Genomic DNA, 25,790 nt, shown 5'->3' on the forward strand with positions numbered 1-25,790 from the left:
TCGAGAGCACCTAGGATAGTTAGCTAATTAGGAAGTAATTAATTAATTTCGAATTATCAGATAACATAAGGTAGATTAAGTACTAGTAGTTGTTGGATTAATCCTCGTGGGAGCGATACTTTATTTACTCATCAGTATATTACTTGATCGGCTAGTGCACTTGCTAGTGTAGTTTTAAACGTATCACTTCTTCTTATGCTTATATTGTTGAATCATTTGATATTTGGCATGCCAGATTAAGACATGTAGTGCTCCTTATTTAAAACGGTCATGTAAATTATGAGTTTTGAATGTTCCTATTGATTTTACAAATAAAAAATGCCAAGTATGTATAGAAGCAAAATTCACTTAAAAACCTCATAAAAGTGTATAAAGAGAAACTGAATTATTGCAACTTATACACAATGATGTAGGAGACCTTAAGTTTCATAAAGCTAGAGGAGGAAAAATATATTATATAACTTTACAGATGACTTTTCTAGATATGCAAATGTAATCTTACTTACATCAAAAGATGAGACTGGACAAGCTTTTATAACTTACAAGATTGAAGTAGAAAATCAGTTATAAAGAAAATAAAAAGACTTAGAACAGATAGAGGGACTGAATATGATAGAGAAACCATCAGGAAATTTTTTGAAGAAAATAGAATCATACATGAAACCACAACCCCTTACTAACCTGAATCTAATGGAGTTGTAGAAAGAGTTAGTAGAACGTTAAAAGAAATGATGAATGTTATGCTTATTAGTTCAGGTGCACTTCTAAATTTGTGGGGGGAAGCAATCATAACGGCTTGTCATTTATATAATAGAATACCTCCCAATAAGGAAGAACAAATACCATTTGAACTGTGGCATAATAGGAAACCTAGTTTAAATTACCTAAAAGTTTGGGGCTGCTTAGCAAAGGTTGGAATGCCTGAACATAAAAGAAAGAAATTGGAATCGTAAACTTGTGACTATGTGTTCATTGGATATGCACAAAACAATGCAGCTTATCAGTTCTTTGTAATTAAAACAATTGATAATGTTGTAGGAAACAATACAATAATTGAGTCATGAGATGCAGAATTCTTTAAACATATTTTTCCTTGGAGAATAGAAACAATAAATAGGGAACATTCCCAAGTCTATAACAGAAACCAAGAACAACAGTTGAATGCTCAAGGAATCAATAGTTCACTAAGTCAAGAAAACACTGATTCCAGGAATCAAGAACTAGACTTAAGAAGTAAAAGACAAAGGAAAAAAAACAAACTTGGGTGATAGAATGTTCACATTTCTAGTGGACAAAGACCCAATAACGTATCAGAAAGTTGTAACCTCTCCTGATGTAGTGTTTTGGAAAGAAGCCATAAAAAGTGAAATAGACTCTTTAGTTACTAATCACACTTGGGAACTTGTAGATCTCCCACGTGGAACTAAGGCACTGGACTGTAAGTGGATGTTTAAGAAAAAGTTACAACTAGATGGTACAATAGATAAATTCAAAGCTTGATTAGTGGCTATAGGCTTTACACAAACGAAAAATGTAGATTTCTTTGACACATATTTCTCAGTTGTAAGGTTAACTACAATTAGAGTCTTGTTTGCTATAGCTTCCTTTTACAAACTGGTACTTTATCAAATGAATGTAAAAACAACTTTCTTAAATAGGAAATTAGAAGAAAAAATATATACTAAGCAACCTGAAGCTTCATAATGCCAGGACAAGAAAATAAAGTATACAAATTAATTAAGTCTTTGTATGACTTAAAATAAACTCCCAAATAATGGCATGGAAAATTTGATAATGTATTAATAACAAATGGATATAACATAAATGATTCTGATAGATGTGTCTATTGCACGTTTGTAAATGATAAAAGAGTTTTGATTTGTTTATATGTTGATGATATGCTAATAATGGGAACAAGTCGGGAGGTAGTAAAAGAAATAAAACAGTTTCTAATGTCTAAATTTGATACCAAGGACTTGGGTGAGGCTGATATAATCTTGGAGATTACAATCAATAAATAAAAATGAAATTTTATTCTCTCTCAATCACATTATGTAGAATATATTTTTAGGAAATTTGAACAGTATGACTGTTAACCTATTAAAACACTTCTTGACTGTAGTATTCACTTAAGGAAACATGTAAGAGAACCTGATTCACAAAAGGAGTGTGCAAGTATAATTGGATTTGTGTCTTAATGAATTGCATAAGACCAGATATAGCAATAGCTGTTGGGAAATCAAGTCAACATACTCATAATCCCAGAAATGAACATTGAGAAGCTCTAGTGAGGTTATTAAAATATTTAAAAGAAACTATAAATTTTGGTTTACACTACTTAGGTTTTACTCCTATTTTAGAGGGCTTTACTGATGCAAATTGGATTTTAGATTCAAAGGATAGTACTTTCACCAGTGGATATGTTTTTACCCTAGGTGAAGCAGTATTGTGGAAATTGGTAAATCAGTCCTGTAATACCAGCTCAACAATGGAAGCCAGATTCATTGCATTATAATTAATAGGGTCCGAGGCAGAGTGGCTAAGGAACTTATTGGCAAATAAACAATTTTAGTCACGGTCGGTTCCATCTATGTCTCTCCATTGTGATAGGCAAACAGCAATAGTCAGAGCCAAAAACAAAACTTACAATGGTAAAATGAGGTATATCCGCCTAAGGCATAACCTAGTAAGACAATGCCTTAACAAAGATACAATCACTCTAGATTTTGTGAGGTTTGAAAAAAACCTTGCAGATTCGTTAACCAAACCATAAACTTCTAAAGTGGTTTGTGAAGCATTGGTAGGAATGATGTTGAAACTTGTTACATAAGTCATTAGTTATGGACACCTAACCTATGTGAAAGGAGATCCCTAGAATTAGGTTGAATGGATAAAAACGAGTCGCTATATGACTTGATAAAGCACTATTATTTTGTGTCCCATTTTAAATGCCAAAGTAACATAGTGCTCACTACAGTTTGAGGAGGTTGAGCATAAGGTTCTTAATCAGTTAAGAATAGTGTGTGCAGTGCACGCTAAATAACTAATTTAAGTGAGTGTGAAGTGTGACCGCTTTTGAGAGAGATCTAAGGGCTGACTTTCTAAAACACTTATGATTTCAAGGGGGTAACAAGGCCTAAATGTTCCAAAAAAACAAAAGAATAGTTGGCAGGTTAGCTAGTTACATTAAAGAGGAAAGGTTGAAGGAGTCTGACTCCACTCATACTCTGTAACATAGCCTGTCATACCTAAGTGTTGATTGAAGTCTAAAAGACACTACCATGAATATTTTTCTCACAATGATGCTTAGATTGTTCGATCTTCTTATAATTTTAAATCTTGTGGGGGGATTATTGGAGGGAGATTCAAAATTTCAAGAATCTCTCTTCCCTCCCTTATGTACTTTGGGTTTTGTATTTTTCTCTTCCCTCCTTTAAATGCATGACTCCTTGTCCTACATTGCTTGGGAAGGGAGTTGAGTTTGAATATATCTATAAACTTGTTCTCTCTATGGGTAGGGGCCTATAGGAGGAAAGCACTACAGATGTTCACATTCATGTAGGGGGTGGGGGGTGCTTTTCACACGCGCGTGTCGAGTCGGGCTGAGTTCGAACGGGACGGGCGTGGGTGTGGGTGCAGGTATGTGTACATATATGTGCGCTCCACCGAATCATTTTGGTTTTGACAAGTTTAAACAACTTGACTTTTGAATTTCAAAATATTCATTTTTAAACATTTTTTTCTTCCATTTTGTGTCTCTTCGAACAAGTGCATTGTTTTGAAGAGACATCTCTTTGAAATGACACTTCTATATCCATTCGGGTGACTGAGAACACTCTATAAAGAAAGTGTTGGTTAACCCGAAAACACACATCAGTGCATACAACACAGTTTGCTCTCACTGTCGAGTGTCATTTTTTGAGCATCATTCTTAGTGGTTCGTGGAGGTTTGGTAAGCGAATGCATGTCTACCAGTAGCCTGTGATAGGCTGTTTTATCTTGGCAACCGATTTGCAATCACCCGCTTACACCGTAGGGGCAAATGCAATTTTAAGGAGAGTGACCAAGTGGCACGACTCAACTCTCCTTGTTTTTGCAATTTCTTAGATTAATAATTCTACAACACTACAGTTCTGCAAGTTCTCGATTTAAAAAGCAATTACCGATAAGTTTCATTTTGCCTTTTATTATTATTTTTCCAACAATAGATAAACACAAAATTGGCAGAAATTGTGCACACCATGAAAGGGTGGAACGAATATTAGTGTGGAGACACAATGCTCGACCTGTAGAAAACATGGCTTGCAGCTCTGCGTCATTGGTACCTTCATCTGCCCTTTCCATGCTTGAAGCAATAAAAGAATGCGCTAATGGAGCAGATTTACAGTAGTCGCGATATAAAGTGGCCCACCTCGGCCTTGTCTTGTATCAATATATATATGAAGTGTATTAGTATTAATGTTCTGCGATTGATATTTGATAATAAAGAAAATAAAACAGTGCGATCTTTTCTCTTCTCTTTTTCTTTTTCATCTTTCTTCATCTTCATCTTCATTGAAGCCCATATAATAATTCTGTGGGGGCTCTCCTGCTAAAACAAAACTGATAGATATAGGTAGCTAGGGTGTCATTGGTCGTATGAAAACAGAATTTTCAAACGCCAAGTCTCAAGATGCAACATTCAGTGGCCGGCGAAAGCTACAAGGGCCATTATGATTTCCTTCTTAGAAACCAATGAGTCATGATTTGAACTTTTAATTAGGAAGGTGGTGCGTGCCTTAATTTAGAGCTAGCTCTACTGCTTCACTCGAGTAACACAAACCTGCTGCATGCAACTGAAACAAATAATTTGTCCAACCCCAGTTGAGAGCAACAAAATAACAGGAATTAGTAGAATTGTTTGATCTTTATTGTCAAAAAACATTTGTTGGTAACCTTGTTTGTTTTTTGACAAAACAGGTAAATTTCATAGATAGTGACATAGTGTATAAGATAACTTTGATTAAAAACACATGTTTTTATCCACATATAAACAATTTACAGTTTTACAGTAAACTGGTTGGCTTGAAAATCTTCCATTCATAAGGCCATAATTGGTTACTAAAAGGCAGCTTGCTATTGTGATGATAGGACCGTTACAACAGAAATTTGAACTTAATGTGCTAGTGAACTAAAACCCTTGCAAAAAAACAAAAACTTGGAGTCGCTCCCCCTGTTGTGACAAATTAACTCATTTCTTAGTTGCTGATTAGATTTGAAAGCTCGTTTACTAAGGGCTGGTTTGATTGGACTGGTTTTAAATCTCTACCATGATCATTTTATGCCTGCCCTATTTTGATGAATTAAGGCCAAGTCTAGGCGAAGGTGAAGGGGAGTTTTTTTTTTTTTTTTTATTTCTAATGTCCAAAGTGAGGTAGGATTCACCTTTGGGGCTTCATATTATTGGGTTTTGGTTATGATCTCAAAAGTTTCCTACTGGTTAGGTTGGCATATGAGGGGTTGGGTGGTTTTAAATTTTGATTCAAAGGGTTGGTTCAAGCATATAATTTCTGGGTTTACTTAGGTTTGAATAGCTCCATGTTCAATTCTATTATTCATTTTCGAATGTAATCAAGTGTGACTAATCTTTTGCTAGCTGTGGTCATCTATCGAAAAAAAGCAAACTATGGTGATATTTGTCCAGTTAGATTTTCTTAGGCATTAATGACCTCAGGTAAATCTGTTTTATTAGAAACTTCAATAAAATGTCATCTGTCCACTCCAAATATGCAATATAGCTGTAATCCCCCATGTGCACATGCAAGACCTATACTTGAAAACTGTTTGTGGTATATGTCTTTGGCCTGACTTTCTCTGTTTTTTCTCTTACTTCTGTCAAACCTAAGGATCTTTTTTTTTTGTTTTTCCCAGCTTTCCCTTCCTCACTAATTCAAGGAATCAAATGCAGCCAAACTAAAACCAAACTTTCCCTTTCTCACTAATTTTCTGTATTGAGGTTTTCTAGCCAAAATTGTAACTTCTGTTAGGAGTATTAAAAGATTTTTCCATCACAGAAGTGTTTGTACCAGGTTACTAGATTTCATTCCATGATCTACTTATTGTTTATTTGTTTCCCAAATATTGTTACTAAAATTTGGAAAATCAGTTTCCTCTCTCTCATCATGACCTAGATGTATACAGATGTATTCATGATTCATGCTGATTGATCTACCTCATATCAGGAGATGGGTCTTTATCTAAATGTTATTCTACTTTGTCCAACAGGGAGTTGAGAAGATGGCATACATTTCAAATCTGCAAAGGGGAGGTGGGAGATCTGAAGAAGTTAGCTATTAGGGTTTTGGGTTGTCCCCCACAAATTAAGTGTAATAAAGAATTTGGGTTTTGGGTTGTAAGTCTATATTATGTTTTAGTGTTTAAGGTTCTGAATTTTTGCCCCACAAATTCAGTTTTCAGTAGTGGTCTATGTAGTTGGGAAACCGAATATCTCTTCTTCTAGTCTGAAGAAAATATCTTCTTCCACCTGCCAACAATACCATAAATCTTAACTAATCCATCTAATGTTCAGTTTTGAGTTTTGAGTGTAGGGCAAGGACATCTTGCATGAAACTATACAATCGTTTTCCTAGTGGTGTCCGGTAGGAATATACAGTGATCTTCCTTTGATCAGTTCAGTTTTACTATCTTCTCCCTTATAAGAAATTTGGGTGGAATACCAAGGGATGTTGAAAGTGACTTGCTATTGATGAACGAATCCCAAGAACCAATTTGATTAAATGGGGATACGGGTTCTGATATCAGTCCTGTTAGGGGAGGACTAAAGAGTGATTGAAGTCTTGCAATGGGACGCAAACTATTAAATGCCTAGCTTAACATCAGGGTACATTGCTAATGATGGGTTCCACTGGGGAAGTCTTGCGATGGGACTGAAGTTTTTTTATTAATTTTTGCAATTTGTGTTTGTTGTTATGTAAAGTTGACATGTAAGTTTGATAAGATCGCAAAAAGTGAGTACAAATTTATTCAAATAAAATGATGCAAATCTGTTTATTGAGGATGTTTTGAATTCAGGAGGATATTCCAAGGGGGAAATGGCCTACCAACTTATGGGAAAAAAAAGTAATGGAAATTTCAGGAACCAATAACAGCCTCAGTAGATGACGGGTTGTCGAAGCCCTCAAAATTAATGCTAGTTTCACAATAAATTTTTTTTTTGTAGTAATAGTGATCACTAATCGACTGGGTATGATAGCGCTCCATATTAACTAGTGATAGTATTAAACTTTGTGAAAACAGTTAAACCAAAATAACAATAATTGAGATAGTTGCAATTATCGAATCTTATCCCATTGATTCTCTTTAGGTTAAAACATGTCAATACATTGGTCAAAGGCTGTCACGAACAATTGACCTAGAAAGATATTAACCTAATTGCTACTTGTATCACTATTTGCGACAATTACGGATCACCGAACCATGGATAACAGTAGGAAAATCAACATTAATTAATTTGTCAGACTAATTAACATTAACATCCATAGAGAATAAGCACAAGAATCAACGAATACTTGAATTAAAAAGCAAGAACTTGAATTAAATACAGAAGTCTACGATGACACAATCGAAACTCCCCCCTTGAACCAAAAGAGAAAAGCTTAGCTGCTCATGATTTTTGAATCCTCCAGGCTTTGCTTCTCAGAAGGCTGAAATGATCTTTCTTGATTGACTTGCTTGATGCTTGATTGATGGATTTTTTGATTGATTGATTGATGCCTAAAGCTGGTCTGCCCCCCTCTTTATATAGCTAAGGGAGAGGGCTGTTTTCCAACTCCTTCTAGGAGATTAACCTCAAGTTAGAAAGTTTTGATCTGTTTTGAATTAATCCTATCCTATCTCTTATCTAGTGATCTAATCCAATCTTCTTATCTTTATAGGATTACATTCAAAATTTAAATCTAATAAGACTCTCTTTCTGGAGGTTACATTCGAAATTGGGATTCTAGGCTCTTGAATTCGAGTTGGGCTGCTTTAATATCTTGAGCTGCTACAATGCTCTTCTGCGAATTGGGCTTCAGTTGTGAAATGGGCTTTGCAACGAACTTGCTCCAAATTCGGGCCCGATTTTGTCTTCGAGGCGGACCGAATCTGTCAAAACCTAAAACATAAAAGTTGTGGGCTTTTCTTTCATCTTTCTGATGCCTCTTGAATTATCTAAATCGGAGTCCGGAATTGAGAGTTATTCACAGATTACTGAATGATGCCGAAACTGTGCCAAATCATCCGATTTGCCTTATTTTCTTCCAATTGCCTTCTTACTTGCCCTGAATCGAAATATAAGAGTAATAAGTCCAATTAAGTGCTAAATTAACAAAAAAGAATGAATATTTGAGAATAAAAATATGGTACTTTTTTAGTGTCATAAGTAGAAAATTCAACCTACTACTTGAAATCTTAAAATTAAAATGCTAACTTTGAAGATAACAAGCAATATTGGCATGTTGCTTGTCAGGGACCCACCATTCACATGAGCTCTCACCTACTTCATCAATACCAATACACGTGCATTTATGCATGGCACTATATATTAAGTGTTGGTGAGGAAGAGGTAACCTGCATCCAGAGGATTAGATTGTCATTCTCATTGTTTTCTAAATCTAAACCACAGGATGCAAATTACCCACTCCTAACTCAATAGGATTTGATGATGATCAGGGAGAAAAACTCCATGAAGATTTGAGAGAATAATGTAAGCTTGCTGGCTAGCTGCATGGAAGAGAGTATAAAGCCAGGATTGTTAGCTTGGTGTTCCCATAGTCCGTAAGTAAGATTTATCTTTTGGAAATTATAGGTGTAAGAAGGATGGATTTCATTCAGAATATTAGAGATACTTTGTAGTTATTTTTTCTATTCGCCACCATATCTCCAGGAATCTGTCATTGCTTCCAGCTTTAATATCAAAAGTATTTCTTATTACATATACATGTATGGATGCATATATATGCATTGATGGAAAATGCATATTAGCATATACATCAATGGCATTGAATATGCACTTATATGTATTAATGAATAGATGCATCAGTTACATGGTTGAATGATATATAGATGATGAGTTAACTCACCACATCCATGATCAACTTAGGACCACCAGGGAAACAAGTTAGCCTTCGCTTACCATAACCGAGTATCAGACTTTCAATGGTTCTGAAATTGATCAAAATGAGGGAAGAAGGAAATGTGATGAGAAATTAGTTTGCTTTAGCAGTGAAAGTAAATAATTTTGGACAGAGAGAGAGAACTTATGAAATTACCTGACCCCTTCAATCCAAACCGAAAATTATGAAATTATGAAAATCTTCAATCCAACCCCTTCAAAATTATGAAAAGTAAATAATTTTGATGTTATATATTGCTTCTTTTCATTTTTTATATATATTTTTAATGCAACAAACTACAAAATCTTTTCAAGTTTTTTTGTCCTTTTTCATATTGTGTTATTGATGTGGGGCCCACATGATTCCATGATATATTTGTCATCGAGTTTTATATGTAGGGGTATCAATTGGACTGGATTTGGTCCAATCCGATCTAGTTCAATGTGAGTCCATTATAATGGACCTGGCCCAATCCAATCCAATGAATATTTTGGATCATTTTGGACTGATCCAATTCAATGTCTGGACCGTCCAATCTGTTCAAATTCATTTTGATTTAGATTGGTTTCAACCCAAACTCGGTCCATTGACACCCTTAGTTGTATGTATACCTATATATGTTATTATTTTGATTAATAAAAAAAAATGAATGAGAATGAAATTGTAACCAAACAGGTTACAAATTTCAGTCTCGTTCTTGCTGTAAAAAAAATCATTTTTTAGGAAAAAAGTGTTTGTTTCGTAGCAATATTTTCTCATTCTTCCCATTTTTACTCATTTTCTTTTTCCATCTTAGAATTTCATCTTGGATGAAAATGAGAAAGAATGAGGATTGAACCAAACATGGCCTTGATTTACGGAAATAGGGGTCTGAAATTGAAACCCAACTAAAACGGTTGGGTAGAATCTGAATCCCATTCTCATTTTTGAATTTTGATAGAATGGGATTCCCCTATTTGAAGGAAATGGCTATTCCTTTTCCGTCCCTTGGGATTTAGAAACCATTCCAACTGATTCCAATTTGGAATCCGATTTTCATCTGAAGTAGACAGGTAGGGGAATAAACCATTTCGATTATGATTGTATACCAAATAGCTTGAATGTGGAGTTTTGGATTTGAAGAAATGGTGAATATGGAGTTATTGGATCTCACCTTTGATGTATGGGCAAAATGCAAAAGTAGTGAATGAGTTCCTTGAACAATTGGAGCCATGTAAGTAGGTTTCTTTGGAAATGACACGAAAAAGAAAACAAATCAAAACAAGGAAGAGTAGCCTTTAATATCTTCTTGAAGACTTTAATATATGGAGTTATAGTGTATTCGATGATTGGCTTTGAATGGACAGTGACCATACTTTTTTGGTATCTCTTCTTCATGTACATAGCATTGTTATACTTAACCTTTTATGGGATGATGACAGTGGCCGTGACTCCCAACCATAACATTGTTGCAATCAGAGATATCGCCTAATCTATTACAACTACAGCCTTGTATCTTCTTCTGATGTTTTCATTCCAGCTCCGTGCTCTGTGCTCCCCAATCTCTTCATTTTGCTTTAAAAGAGTCAATGGCAGGTTTGGTTTATGGCTTTATGCTCAGATTCATTCCTTATATACATTTCATTTGATTTCCTGATGGTTTCATGCATTCTAATATAGAGGTTTTGTGGAATCATGTTTTTATTTGGGTTAATAATTTCTTTTCTTTTCTTTTGTAGGTTGATTTTAGCGTGGATGTAGAATCATCATAATCCAGTTTATGAATTCTTGAAGTGACCATGGGGCAAGCTTTCTTAAGATTTCTCAGCCCTTCTATTTCTGTGTAAGGTAACTTGTTACTTGAAGCACTATGTTTGCCAACTTTTAATGAACTCTACGCATATCATTTAATGTGCAGAATAATGTTTATCTTTGTGCTTTTCTTACACAGCTGTAGAGGTTGAATTCACGAAATCTCAGATTGTTACTGTAATCCCAAGAACTTTTTTCTATGCATATATGGTATGTTAAAGAGAAGCACTAACAATATATTGGGATTAGCATTCTGCATTCAGGTCTACTTCAAAGATATTACTTGTGTTCTACTTAGTTTTACCCCCTCCCCCCTCATCAAAGACTTATTTGATTTTGTTCCCTTTCATTTCAGGTCCTCCAACACTTGTCGTATTGCTCATGGGCATGGCTATTCACACCCATTAAGCGCTTTAACACTCAATATCAACACAACTTCAGAGAGTTTGAAACTTGCATGGTTGTATATTCACTTCCTACATGGAAACCTCATCTTCTATGATTACATAGAAAATGGGCATTGTATTATCGAGAATTTGATTTTTTTTTAATCTTTTCTATTTGAACAATTTGTTTTGGATATTATAATAATTAATTGTGAAATTAATAAATTTTGTTTTAAATTGCATTTTTCTACATGTTTAAGTTCTATGTATTATTGTTATAGAATTTGCATTAAGCAAGTATTAAAGTAACAAATCAATAAAATTGCACGTACGAAAGGTATATAGAAAAAGAAACAACAGGGTCTAAGCTGGCGGTCATAAAGCTAAAATGTGGGAAGATGTTTGGCAGAACCAAAGGCGGTGGTCATAAAAATCTAAGGTGGCGGTTCCGAACGCCGTCTAAGAGGGTTATGTAATATAAGGCAGAACCATCGCTTTAGAGATACTCAAACCAATTCGGACCAATCATCAAAGGCGGCGGTCTTTCTTATCTAAGCGGTGGTCCTGACCTAAGGCGGCACTTGCTTAGACGGCTTTAGATCCAAAGGCCTAAGCTGGCAGTCTTTGATCTGCCGGCTTTGATTGTTTTTCTTGTAGCGTAACGGTTTGGATCAGATAGGCATAACGTTGTAAGCATGGTAAATGAGCACCTAGAAATTGTTTTAACATCTATCCCTTAAAATATCTCCAATCTATCTTTGAAAAGGATTAATACTCACTTTTGACAATTGTCAAAATATTTATCAAATACTTATTTAACGTGTTTACTTTGTTATGCCTACTAAATCAGATAGACCCCTAATTCATAACTCATTCTTTAAAACCATAAAACTATGAAATTGATTCTCATTACCAACGTTTTTGAACCGATGTTGGCTTGGACGGTCGGACTGTTTGGCCCAGGACCATCCAGGCAACCGGTTCCGTTTTACCCAAAACCTGGAATCTGAAAAAAAACCGTTGAAAAAATCAATAAACCGTTGACTCGGGCGATCAAACTGTCGACCCGTCGACCCATTCAATAATTTTGACTGTTTTTTATTTTTTAATTTTTTAAATTTTATTATCAAAACGAATCATCCATTCAAACCAGATGGTCGACCCATTAACCCAAAAACCAGTGCCGATAACAGTTCCGTTTCCGTGTTGTTTTTTAAAACGTTGCTCATTACATTACAACCAGCCTGAGACCTTATGTTCTTTTGTATTTTTTTTCTCAAAAAAATGTTAAATTCAAGTAAAGTAGCTTTCTCACGTATCTAGCGTCGCTTGTGTTTTGGCAAGACAACAAAATCTCTTCGGACTTCGGTCACCAAAGGACGACAATGACCTTAGTTACTTGGGCCGTCTGAGTTACACCATAAAACCATATCATACTGCATCCTTTCTCAACAAGTCTGTCGGTGATTGATGGTGCATGGTGCATCGTGTTCATGTATGGAACTGTTGTGGAGTAATAAAACAAGTACAACTGTAGACCATTCGCCCTCACTCGGTGTGGTTGGTTGTTACGCACTTACGCCATTAAAAGAGAATACAGATCCGGGTATGACTACAAGTTTACAACCTTCATCTAACTTGTAACAGGACCACTGCAGGGGAATAAATGCTTGGAGATGTAGATTGAGCTTTGTATTTATAAATATGCCCTCGTTTTAGAACAAAAACTGTTTGGATAGTCTTTTTAAGAAAAGATTTTTCCAACAGCTCAATCGATAAGAAGATACACTAAGCTTTTGAGGTTTTGTCAAAGATCAAGATTGTTTGGTTTGCATCATGATTCACTGGGTTAAATAAAAAATCTTATTCCGATTTTTTGGGTTTTTCTTATCTTTTCATACACTCCTCCTTTTTGGGTTTTTTGGTCTACATGATACCAAATAGAAAAGACCATTCTTTGATCTTATAAGCTTTCGAGAAACTGAAAAATGCATCAAACACCACTATTTAATATATCTACACACACAATATTGAATGCATTATTTAATGACATCACTATTTTCGAATGACAAAACTGTCTTTGCAACTAAATGCTGGATGCTGTTACTTGAATATTAATAAATAAATAACAGGTCATTGTTTGGTATAAGAGTACAACCTCGCGGTGAGAAATTTGTATATCTCACAACAATAGTAGCAAAATTAGAATTAATATGGCTGCACATAGGGTTAGGCTAGGTCATATTCTGGTTAACCCTAACCCAGTGGGGAGGGGGGGGGGGGGGTAGCACAATTTCTAATTTCACTAAAAAGAGAAAAACCAATCCGGGGTAGTTGTTGAACCTGATCAAAGGTTTTAAAAATTGACTTGGAATTGGAACTGTTCTGGCCATTAATAATTTTGGGTCAATAGTTCGACTGTCTCGTTTAAATAGACATTCTATTCTAACTTAAAAAAATAAAAAAATAGTTAAAAACCATTAAGCAGGTTGATAGTTTGATTGTTCGGGTTAGTGGGTTGTTGATCAAATCAACAGTTTTTGACCAAGGATTAAGTTAATTTAGATTGAAACGGAACCAATTGCCTAAACAGTTCTTGAGCTGAATGGTCCGACAATCCAAGTCAATGACGATTGAAAACATTGATCTGACCTCAACCTAATTATTTTATATTGGCTTTATGGTTGGGTTGAGTTTGAGTTACTTAATTGTCATATATTTATGTGGACAAAGTCACAGTTGCTTTAGAAATGTCCTTATGTAATAAAACGTTTGCTTTCAAAATTAAGATATTAATACACACACACACATATATATATATATATATATGACTATAGTTTCATACATATATATCACTCAAAAAGATGTATAATACTATACTATAGTTTCATACATATACAATGCATATTGATGTAGCGCGATCCGGTCACTCCTAACTGGCAGGGGCTATGTTCCTAACTGGCACTGGACGAGGTATCTGCAATGAAGAAGGTAAACGATTCCCGGGGAGCTCGCCCGGTGGGAACACTCCGATGCTTAAGTTAGAACTCGGCAGAAAACTGAGAGAGTTCCGAAGGAATAAATGCTAAGAGTGAAGATGCGCGATTTTTTATTACCCTTTTCCTAGGAAGTTGGAGTACTTATATACTGATGCTCTGTCAAATCGGGTGTAACCGCCTCTAATTCTCTGCTACAGCTGTTACTCGCCAGGCTGTTTCGATTGATGCAGGTAACTGTCGTAGAGTACGGTCCTGTCAGTTGAGAGACGTTATGCAGAACTGGCGTGCACGCCGCCGCCTGACGTGAGACGTGGGCACAGTCCTCTGAACTGGCAGGTGCTTTGCCGCCAGACAAGAGACGTAGGAGCAGTCTGATAGGCACGGTCTTGTCGGATAAGGAGTTTCCCAAAAACTCTGGGTTGCTCAATAACGAGCTCCTTTGTAGCGAGCTCCAATAGCGAGCTGCCTTGCAACAAGCCGTTTTGTAGCGAGCTGTTTTGTGGCAAGCAGTCCTACTGGGGTTTCAACGAGTTCATTACTCCGAGTTGTGGCCAAGCTGTCATGTTGAGCTGTCATTTACGTCGAGTCATATCCACGTGTCCCCTGGTTAGGAGGTCGGGTCAAATCACCCTCCATCAATTGCCCCTCACTCCTCGGGTTAAGGGTCTTGCTCTAGCGTGGGGAGTTCATGAAATGACGGGTGGATTTGACCCACAATTCAAATTACTTTGACCGACCGCGTGTGGTTTTCAGGTTTTTCAGGCACCAAAAAATGTGCTAAGCTGCCTTTAGTTTCGGAAGACGCGCGGCCATCTTTATTGTGAGACGTTGGATTTTCTTTAATCGGAGTCGTTGGCTTTTGGGCATAGTGTCTATAAATAGGAGGGCCCCAGGCCTCATTTTTTTTACGCCAACTTGCCTTGCTTTCGGTTTTGAGGTCGCGCCTTCACCTTGTTTATTTGAGCTCTCCCCGTTCGCATCGCTTTTCCAGTTCATTTTTTCTGGTGAGTCCCCTGTCTTGTCCAATAATGTCTGGGTACTCGTGGGCAGTAACCAGGACGAGGTCCCCTCGAGCTCGGGGGGAGCTTGGGGTTTCCCCGAAGGGCGGTCCTTGGAAGCTCGGGAAGCCTCCAGTAACTTGGCTTCCACTTCCCGGGGTCAGGAGCCGGATAGCTTCAGCCCTTCCTCCATGTCTCTAGAGAGACTTCAGGCCCTATTCTTTCATTACAACGTCCCCAGGGATCTTATTTACAACCTCTCATCCGGCAACTATCCCTGGGAACACGATAACGACGAGATCGTGATTTTTGAGGAGCAGCTCGTGGCTGGTCTCCGACTCCCTCTACACCCTCTGATAGTGGAGGTTCTTTCCCACTTCAATGTCACCATAGACCAACTCCACCCGAACTCAATCCGGAATGTGGTCGGGACAATTTCTTTTTTTTTTTGAGTATTGTCTTCCTCTTTCCCTCGACAGCTTCGCCTCTATTTTGTCAATCAAGAACGCCTCCCCCGGAGCCCCTCCAGAAAGGCGCTCTTATTACTTTTCCCCCCATCCTGGCTTCAAACTCCTCCACGAGCTGCCTAACAGGATCCCAACCTAGAAGCGGTGTTATTTTGTAGTTTGCAACCCCGAGGGGTGGCCTTTTCCAACCCACTGGAGGGCCACTATTTAGGATCCGGAAGTTACTTTGGACCCAAGGGTTCGGGAAATGCTGCAGTCCTGGGCGGGGGTTGGCTTTCTTTGTTTGGATTACTTGGCTAAAGACAAGCTCGTGTAGGCCGGACTGAGCCCCGGTAGGTTACCTTTAGGTCGCCTTCTCTTTTTTCTTTTTTTTTTCTTTTTTTTGCGAGCTGGACTAATGCCTTGTGATTCTTGCAGCCAACATGTCTGGTGTGGATGCACGTCACCTGTTGTCGAGCAACTAGAAGCGTAGGGTGAAGAGGTCGCGCCTCGACCAAGTGTCCACTTCTAGGGCCACCGAGTTCGAGGCTGCGAACCCAGCCTTCGTTCCATCGTCGGAGGTCCCACCTGTGCCGTTCGAGGGAGTAGCCATGGGAGGCAGTGAAGAAGAAGAGGTCCCACCCCAAGAGCAGTACCCTCCGGCCTTGCAGTCCGACCCACTGTCTTCCAGCAGTTCCCTACCGAGGGGAGGGATGAAAGCATCACCAACTTCCTCGTGGCCTCGCGGTGGAGCCGGCAAGTGGTCAGTCGTGAGGAGATCATGGACTGGGCCAGGATGCACCCTAGGCAGCTCTTCAAGCTGACCTCAGCTCACTGCATGGTGGTAAGTGCCTACTTCTTCCCTTTTTCTCCCCCCCTTTTTTTACTTACATCGGCTTTCTATTGGCATATGAACTCTGCCATCAATGCCATGGCCTGTCAGACTGCTATTCACTCCCAAGACGCCACCAATCAGAGGTCGGAAGTGCGGAGGCTACAACGCGAGCTCGACCAGGCCCAGGGTGAGGTCCTCCAGGCTCAGAAGGGGAGTGAGGCCCAGGAGATGCTCGTTAAGTACCAGGAAGCGTGGATATCCCGATTGTCTGAGGAGAGTGCCCGTTACAGGGAGAAGTCTTTGAGGGTGACGGCGGAGAGGGAGCTTCTTCGTCAGCAGGTCCAGAGCTTTGAGTCCATGGTCCACGAGCGAACCCGAAACTTCGACGCCGTGGTGGAGGACTTTAAAGAGTCCCAGTAGTTCCATGACTTCCAGGTCGAGGAAGAAGTTCTCTGGCCTTGCCGATGGCTGGTCCGAAAGAAGTTCTCCAGCCTTAACCTTGAAGGCGTGACAATAAAGGACCTGGCCCCAGAGACGACGGACACTGCAGAGGAGGAGGAGCCCGACTCCCTGGAGGAGAGCGACGAGGACGTAGAGGTGGTGGGACCTTGAGATCAGTTGCTCTTTTTTCTTCTGAATGAATGAATCTTTGAAATGGTTGTTCCTGGGTAGCTCCCGGGCTGTTAGGCCCGTTTTTTTTTTTATAAGAGCTAGTAATGAAATGTTCCTCTCTTTTTTTTTGCTAAGTGTTGTGCGATTTACTCTTTTTCCGAAGTGACTATTTCACTCGAACTGTTAGAGCTAAGTACCCGAAGTGGAGTTTCTCGACTATTGTCACCCCAAGCTGTCTCCTCGTACTTAGTAGGGGTGATTTTATGATGTACACCGAGGTGAGCAACATAGTAAGGCGTATGCCCGACTTGTCTACACCTGGGTTATTGAAGTTAAGTCGGTTGTCCCTAACGGGTCCAACTTGTATATCGGGGCGGGCTATGCATCCCAGGATTCACACCCGAGCTATCTGCACCTTTGGTATTAATACTTAGCCTATGCCGATGAAGCAGTTAGGTCTTATACGGTGCCGAGGTCTTCGTTAGCTCAGCGTTTTAGCCCTTAGGCTGGGGTAGTGACTTATAGTCCACTCTCTTAGAGTTCGCCCATGCCAAAGAGGCGACTAGGTCTTATAGTGTCGAGGTCTTTTGTTAGCTCGGCCTATTGGCCCTTAGGCTCTGGGAGCGACTATGATCCACCCCCTTCTGGAGTTCACCCATGCTGAAGAGGCGTCGGCGACTGGGTCTTATAGTGCTGAGGTCTTTTGTTAGCTTGGCACATTGGCCCTTAGGCTCGGAGAGCGACTTGTAGTCCACTCAGCTTGGTGATTACAGGTAATACTGCCTTAAGTTGACAATATTCCATGTCCGAGGTACTTGTTTCCCTTCTAAGGTTTCGAGCTCATACGTTCCTTCCCCGAGCACCCGCATTACTCGGTAGGGTCCTTCCCAATTTGGCCCGAGCTTACCAACACCGCGCTCAGGCACCATAACTTTACGAAGAACCAGATCTCCAACGTGAAGGTTCCGCTTCTTGACCCTGGCGTTATAGTACCGAGCTACTCTCTACTGGTAGGCCGCGGTCCTAATGTATGCGAGGTCCCGTACCTCATCAAGTAGGTCGAGGTTGGTGCGTAGCTCGTATTCGTTTGTTTTGTTGTTGTACACTTCTATACGTAGCGTGGGAACCTTGATCTCGGATAGGATAACTGCTTCAGTGCCATAAGTGAGGTTGAAGGGGGTCTCGCCTATTGTGGTCTTTACCGTGGTTCGATAAGCCTATAGTACACTGGGTAGCTCATCTATCCATAGTCCCTTAGATCGGTCGAGGCGTGCCTTCAGTCCGCGGAGAATGGCTCTGTTCGTGAGCTTTGCTTGGCCGTTTGCTTAAGGGTGCACCACCAAGGTGAAGTTTTGTTGAATTCCCATATCTTTGCACCAGTTCTGGAATTTAATATCCTCGAACTACTTACCATTGACAGAGATTAGTACTCGGGGTAGTCCGAAACGACACACTATATTCTTCCAGAAGAAGTTCTGCACGTTCCGCGTTGTGATCGTTGTGAGAGGTTCAACTTCTACCCACTTAGTAAAATAATCAACTGCCACCACTAAGAACCTCCTCTGCCCTGTCACTGGCGGAAATGGTCCGAGTATATCGATCCCCCACTATGCGAAAGGCCACGGACTGGTGAGATACTTCAGGTCGACGGCAAGTTGGTGGTGGATGTTGGCGTGCTTCTGGCACTTGTCACATCTTCTGACGAGCTCGATCGCATCTACTTTCATCATTGGCCAGTAGTAACCCTGTCGTAGTGCTTTTTAGGCGAGAGCCCTGCCCCCCAAGTGTGCGCCGCACAGGCCCTCATGAGTGTCGCGGAGCACGAGCTCGGCCTCGGAAGGTTGCAAGCAGTGCAGATAGGGGAGCATGTAAGATCTTCGGTACACCCGTTCTTCTATTATGACATATTTGGCCGCCTGATGCTCTACCTGCCTAGCGGCATTACGATCCGTAGAGAGGGTCTCGTGTAGTAGGAAGCTTGCAAGCAGATCGATCCAGCTCGGCTCTGCTTGTATGACATGAGCGGCCTCCTCTGCTCCCCCGAGAATGCTAGGCCGAGGCAGGTTCTCTATATACATGGTTCTCATGGTATTATCACTGGTGCTGGCTAACTAGGACAGGGCGTTAGCCTCAGCATTCGCAGATCTCAGGATTTGCTTGATGAAATGAGACTGGAAGTTGAGCAGAGCCTCTCTTACTTTGGCTAAGTAGGCGATTATGGTTGGCTCGCAAGCTTCATATTCACCTGTAACTTGGTTGACCACGAGCTAAGAATCATTGCAGATGACGATGTGCTTGGCTTTCACTTCGTTTGCTAGAGCCAGCCCGGCTATTAACGCCTCATACTCCGCTTCATTGTTGGACGCCGCGAACTCAAAGTGTAACGCATACTCCAGTTTCACCCCACTTGGCCCATACAGAACAATTCTAGATCCGCTGCCCTGCTGGTTGGACGAGCCATCCACGTGAAGGATCCAGGGCTCCTCATCCTAGCTCGGGTTTGCTCTAACTAGGAGAGAAGCTGCATTGGTTGCTACCTCACGGTGCTCGAGCTCAACCGGCCTGGGAACCTCGGGCTCATCCGACCTAGGGGCCTCGGGCTCGACCGGCCTGAGGACTTCGGTGCTGAAAATGCATTCCGCGACAAAGTCAGATAAGGCTTGGGCCTTGATAGTAGTTCGCAGCTTGTACTGGAGGTCGTATTCGCTGAGTTCGATGGCCCACTTTGCCAACCTACCAGACACCTTGGGATTGAGCAAGACTTGACTCAAAGGCTTATTGGTGAGAACTATGATAGTATGAGCTTGGAAGTACGGGCAAAGCTTCTGAGTTGCAACAACTAGAGCATACGCCAATTTTTTGATCTCTGGATACCTCGTCTCTGCCCCCTGCAACACTTTGCTAACATAGTAGATAGGCCGTTGGACCCGATCTACCTCTTTTATTAGTACCGAGCTGACTACCTCGTCACTTGCGGAGAGGTATAGCTCCAAAATATCTCCGACTTCGGGTCAGGTCAAGGTTGGGATGTGGGTGAGGTACTTTTTGAGCTCGTCGAAGGCAAGCTGGCACTCATCGGTCCATTCAAAGCCTTTGCTTTTAATCGCCTTAAAGAAAGGTAGGCAGCGATCTGTCGATTTGGACATGAAGCGGCTCAGGGCGACTATACGGCCATTCAACCTCTGAACCTCCTTCAATTTCCGGGGTTGTCTCATATCTAGGATAGCCTTAATTTTATCCAGGCTGGCCTCAATGCCATGCTGGTTGACAATGTACCCTAGGAATTTACCCGAGGTGACACTGAAGGCACACTTGTTTGGGTTTAGTTTTATGTTAAACTTACGCAAAATTTCAAAAACAGAGTGCAAATCTTTTCTTAAATCATTTGAAGACTGAGTTTTGACGACCATGTCGTCTACATAGCATTCTACTTTCTTGCCAATCAACGACTCAAACAATTTATTTACATGTCTTTGGAAGGTAGCCCCGGCATTTTTCAGTCCAAAGGGCATGACCTTGTAACAGTACAGGCCTAGTTCAGTTATAAAAGCTGTTTTTCTTTGTCGGCAAGGTCCATTCTTATCTGGTTATAGCTCGAGTAGGCGTCCAGGAAACTCAGCAACTCATGCCCTGAGGTCACGTCCACTAGGTAGTTAATCTTGGGGAGTGGGAAGCAATCCTTCGGACAAGCTCAGTTCAGGTCGGTATAATCGTCGCACACGTGCCATTTACCGTTAGCCTTCTTTACCAGGATTGGGTTGGCTACCCAACTCAGGTAATGAACCTCTCTGATAAAGTTGGCTGCGAGGAGCTTCCCGACCTCCTCGTCAACTGCTCTCTAGCGCTCTAGGGCTTGGTTGCGTTTCTTCTGTTTAATGGGCTTAACTACAGGATCAATATTTAGCCAGTGAGTTATGATGCTAGGGTCCATACCGGGCATCTCTGCCGTGATCCGTGCAAAAACATCTAAATTTTGAAGTAAGAAACTTACCAGTTGAGATCGCAGGGGCTCCTGGACTGAAGCGCCGATCTGGAGTGTCCGAGCTGGGTATCCGCCGAAGTGGGCACGAAAACAGTCTTTTCCGTAGGTGTAGCTCTCTCTTCGCATTGCTCCGTAGGTCACTCCAGCTCGAGGTCGTCGGCCACCTTGGCTTTCCCTTTGAGGGCGACGACGTAGCACTTGCGAGACTTGAGTTGATCGCCTCACGCTACTCCAACTCCGAAGTTCGTGGGGAACTTCATAGCCAAATAATAGGTGGAGACCACCGCATGAAGAGTATGGGTGATGGGCCGACCTATTATGGTTGAGCCTTACTATGCTAGGCCAAGTGCCGACCTCCACAGGTACTGTGATTCTTCCTAGGGGATTGACCTCCTCTCCGCTGAAGCCTACCAAGGGAGTACATGTGGGCTTGAGATCACTCTCTTGGAGCTGAAGCTTGTCGAATGATGCCTTGAAAATAATATCTACCGAGCTGCCGGAATCGACGAGGATATGCTTGACTTCGAAGTCATTAATCCTTATCTTCACGACGAGCGCATCATCGTGGGGGTAGTGGGTCCCGTGCGCATCGTCCTCAGTGAAGAAGATCAGTCTTTTGTCCTTGGCCGCTTCGAGGGGTTCTTCTCCTCCCTTCCGACCTCTCGAGCTGAAATCCGAGCTGCAGCCGAAGTGCAGCCTGCGACGATCGAACCTTCAACGATCACATGTATAGTGCCCCGAACTGGTCTCTCTTCGGGAGGCTGCCTCTGTGGCTGCTCAGCTTGCTTGCTGCTGGATTCGGGAGCATCTCTACCCTACTCCCCTTGCCGACCTGCCTTAATATTATTAGGTTTTGTACAAAATTCCTTAAGTATCCACGACAGATGAGCTCTTCTATCTCGTCACAGAGGTTCTTACAACTTTCGGTACTGTGACCATGATCTTTATAAGAACTACGATATAGATTCTTATTCCTTACATTGGGGTCCCCTTTCAGGCGGGTGGCCACTTCACATACGGGGTGTCTTTGATTGCCATGAGGATCTCGGACCGCTTCGCATTCAGGGGTGTGTAGTCAGTTCTTTCTGCTGGAGGGGCTCAGAAAGGTTGACCTGGTCTTGCCCCCCGAGCTGGATCTTTCTTCTTCTTATTGTCCCCATGGGTCGAGGGCTCAATTTCTCTTTTCCTCTTTTTAGGCACATTTTCATTCTTCTGGTTAATCTCCTCCTCTGTCCCTATGAACTGGTTCGCGAGTTTGAGGAACTCGCGGAGGTAAAGGACCTCCTTTGTCACAGTCTTAGGCTGGTTGACAACTACATGCCACTTGAACTCCTTGTGTGTTATGCCTCTCTTGGCTGCTGTGAGTCGCACTGCGGGGTCCAAGAGGGGTATCTGTTGGCAAGCATCATTGAACTACTTGATGTAGCTGCAGATAGGCTCCCCTTCTCTCTGGACTATGCCGAGGAGGCTTTCTTGGGTTCTCAAGCACCACTTGCTGGTGACGAAATGGGAGGTAAAGACTTGCGCGAACTGCGCCCAGCTTCTTATTGACCCGGGCGTGAGGTTCCTATACCATGTGCGGGCTACTCCTTTGAAGGTGGTGGAGAAGGCCACGCACATGCAGGACTCACTGGCCCTTGCCAAGTGCATTTGCGACTGGAAGGCGTCGACGTGGTCATTTGAATCGAACGATCCATCACACTTGTCCAAGGGAGGGACCTTGAAGTCCTTAGGCATGGGGACGACTAGAAGTTCTAGAGACAGGGGGGCGACACTGAGAGGAGCGGAGTGGCTTTCACTTCGTTTGAGCTCACCTCTTCCTTACCCTTGAGCTCGGGCAGGTTGTGAGTGGCAGTTCGGCGAGCTCGACGGCGTCTCCGCTACTTCGCTGGCTCGGCGTTAGAACTGCTTGCTTCTGTGTTGCCGAGCTCGATGGGCCCAAGGTGGGGCTCGGATTGCTGCTGATGATTGTGAACTAAAGGGCCTTGTGTATAGTCCACGGCCAGGACCTCAAACTGGTTCTCGGCGAACGGAAGCTCGAACTGTGAAGGCCGAGACGACACGGGTTTGACTGGCTGAGAGGCCCCCGACATGACTACAGGCTACGAGGTGGGGGGAGCAACTTGTCTTTCCCTCCTGCCATGGGATGAGACCTGGCTTTCGAGAGGGTTCTGAGTTTGGGAGGTCTCTCCTCGGCGGGGGAGACGCTCACTATGATGGCGGGGCTGGGCCTGCTGCGTACCGGGGTGTCGGGGCTGGGCCTGCTGCTCAAGCCCGAGGTTTCGAGGTGGAACATGCTGTTGATGCTGATGCAGCGGTGGAAATTGCTGCTGGTATTGTTGTTGGTAAACGTGGTGGAGCATTTGCTGCTAGTACAGCTGAAACTAGTGGACCTGCTGCATTTGAGCTTGCATAGCTCACACGCAGTGACCACCGGGAGAACTGATGGTTCTACAAATGTCGCCTCTACCGACGAAGGGAGTGGAGCACTTACTGGCGCCATGACCTGAGGCGCGCTCAGGGTAGGGACTCCATCCGTGGAGAGGGGTACAGTTAACTGGCCAATGCAGACGGTAGGGAGCTGAGGTCGTTCCCCGGAGGTGTTTTGGTCGGCACTTCGTCCAGCGTTGCTGGAGGAAGCCATTGAAATCTTACTGAAGTTGCTTGGTGAGAGGCTTTTTGAAGCGTTTCCCACAGACGGCGCCAAATGATGTAGCGCGATCTGGTCACTCCTAGCTGGCAGGGGCTATGCTCCTATCTAGCATTGGACGAGGTATCTGCAAGGAAGAAGGTAAAGGATTCCCGGGGAGCTCGCCCAGCGGGAATACTCCGATGCTTAATTTAGAACTCGGCGGAAAACTGTGAGAGTTGCGAAGGAATAAATGTTAAGAGTGAAGATGCGCGATTTTCGATTACCCTTTTCCTTGGGAGTTGGAGTCCTTGTATACTGATGCTCTGTCAAATCGGGTGTAACTGCCTCTGATTCTCTGCTACAGCTGTTACTCGCCAGGCTGATTCAGTTGATGCAGGTAACCGTCGCAGAGTATGGCCCTGTCAGTTGAGAGACGTTATGCAGAGCTGGCGTGCATGACGCCGCCTGACGTGAGACGTGGGCGTAGTCCTTTGGACTGGCAGGTGCTGCGCTGCTAGACAAGAGACATAGGAGCAATCTGACAGACACGGTCTTGTCGGGTAAGGAGTTTCCCAAAAACTTTGGGTTGCTCAATAATGAGCTCTTTTGTAGCGAGCTCCCTTGTAGCGAACTCCTTTGTAGTGAGCTGCCTTGCAACAAGCCATTTTGTAGCGAGCTGTAGCGAACTATTTTGTGGCAAACAGTCCTGCTGAGGTTTCAACGAGCTCATTACGCCGAATTGTGACAAAGCTGTCATGCTGAACTGTCATTTACGTCGAGTCATATCCACGTGTCCCCTGATTAAGAGGTTGGGTCAAATCACCCTCCATCACATATATGCATATATGCATATATATTCATATTGTTGTGTTGTTACTTGAATTCTCGTTGTGGCCAACTTTATGTCCTAATCTGCATTTGTGGAGAAATAGTGGTTTGTGATGGAAATGGAGGCCACAAGAGTAGTATGGATATGACATTTGGTTTGTACAAAAAGATAGAGAGATTGTTGGTATTGTGAATGAATCAAAATTAAAGTGTGTGGGGTTAAAGGTTTTTGAGAGAATACAATGAATTTTATATCTTCCTTCCAGCAGATGTAGCTAAAGCCAAATCACGTGATTCTTTAATTTTTTGTTGGTGTTTTTGTTCTTGTTTTTCTTTATTCTTTATCAAACTTTTTTGTGTCTTCAGTTTGTTCTACTGTAACATATTTATATTTATCACGGAAAAATCTATGTTGCCAGGAACACGTGGTACTTGAAGAGTTTTGGCTAATCCAAATCCACCCATGAATTTGAATAAATTCTACCTAATTGTTAAAAAGATTTATGATACCAATTGATGGATTACAAATTCTTCGGATATAAGAACACGTCATGCACAAGTTTGATGAGGTTGCTCAAGATTTAACCCTAACTCAACAGGGAGTTAAGTCAGGTCCACAGTTTTCTAATCCGGCCCAAATCGACCGAGTGGGTTCAATCTGATTTTCCATGGTTGTACTCCACATTTATTTATGACTCAGTATAACGGTCAAATAGAGTAAATGCCATTCCCACTTTGACGAGTTTACATCCCCACATTGCACATCCCGACCTTGTATTAAGAACATCTACCGTATTATACAAGGTCGAGATGTGCCGTGGGGCATTGTAGGGTGCCTCCTTCAGGGGCGAAGGTGTGAACACATCCAACAAATGCAGGATTCTCTCTCTCTCTGGATGGCATTTAAAAGAATCGCCTTCGTAAGCTTTTTATTTTCACCTACCAACCCAACTAACCATTTACATGCTCAATAATTCAGAATAAGTCACAGATGGTTGTCACCTCACCGTAGCCATTAATTGTCACCTCACCAGGGCTAAGGCGTGGCTCCTGGTTCCTTCAAAAAAAAAAAAAAAAAATCAAAATCAAAATTATTTATAGATTTCACGAGCGATTGTGGCCGGCC

At 41.7% G+C, this 25,790-nt stretch overlaps 1 long non-coding RNA gene across 2 annotated transcripts; it reads left to right on the top strand.

The window, feature by feature from the left end:
- The first annotated feature begins 8,637 nt into the window (after positions 1-8,637).
- LOC148804283 (uncharacterized) lies at positions 8,638-11,502 on the top strand. Of its 2 annotated transcripts, none has more exons than XR_016068595.1 (5): positions 8,638-8,821; positions 10,577-10,730; positions 10,874-10,982; positions 11,086-11,156; positions 11,302-11,502. It is a non-coding gene; the product is annotated as an uncharacterized LOC148804283 (long non-coding RNA). The 2 variants fall into 2 exon arrangements; XR_016068596.1 differs by having other exon boundaries at positions 8,638-8,817.
- Positions 11,503-25,790: the final 14,288 nt, after the last annotated feature.

This window comes from Nelumbo nucifera, chromosome 1 (assembly GCF_055504915.1).
Source record: "Nelumbo nucifera cultivar China Antique chromosome 1, China Antique-T2T, whole genome shotgun sequence".
NCBI lineage: Eukaryota > Viridiplantae > Streptophyta > Magnoliopsida > Proteales > Nelumbonaceae > Nelumbo > Nelumbo nucifera.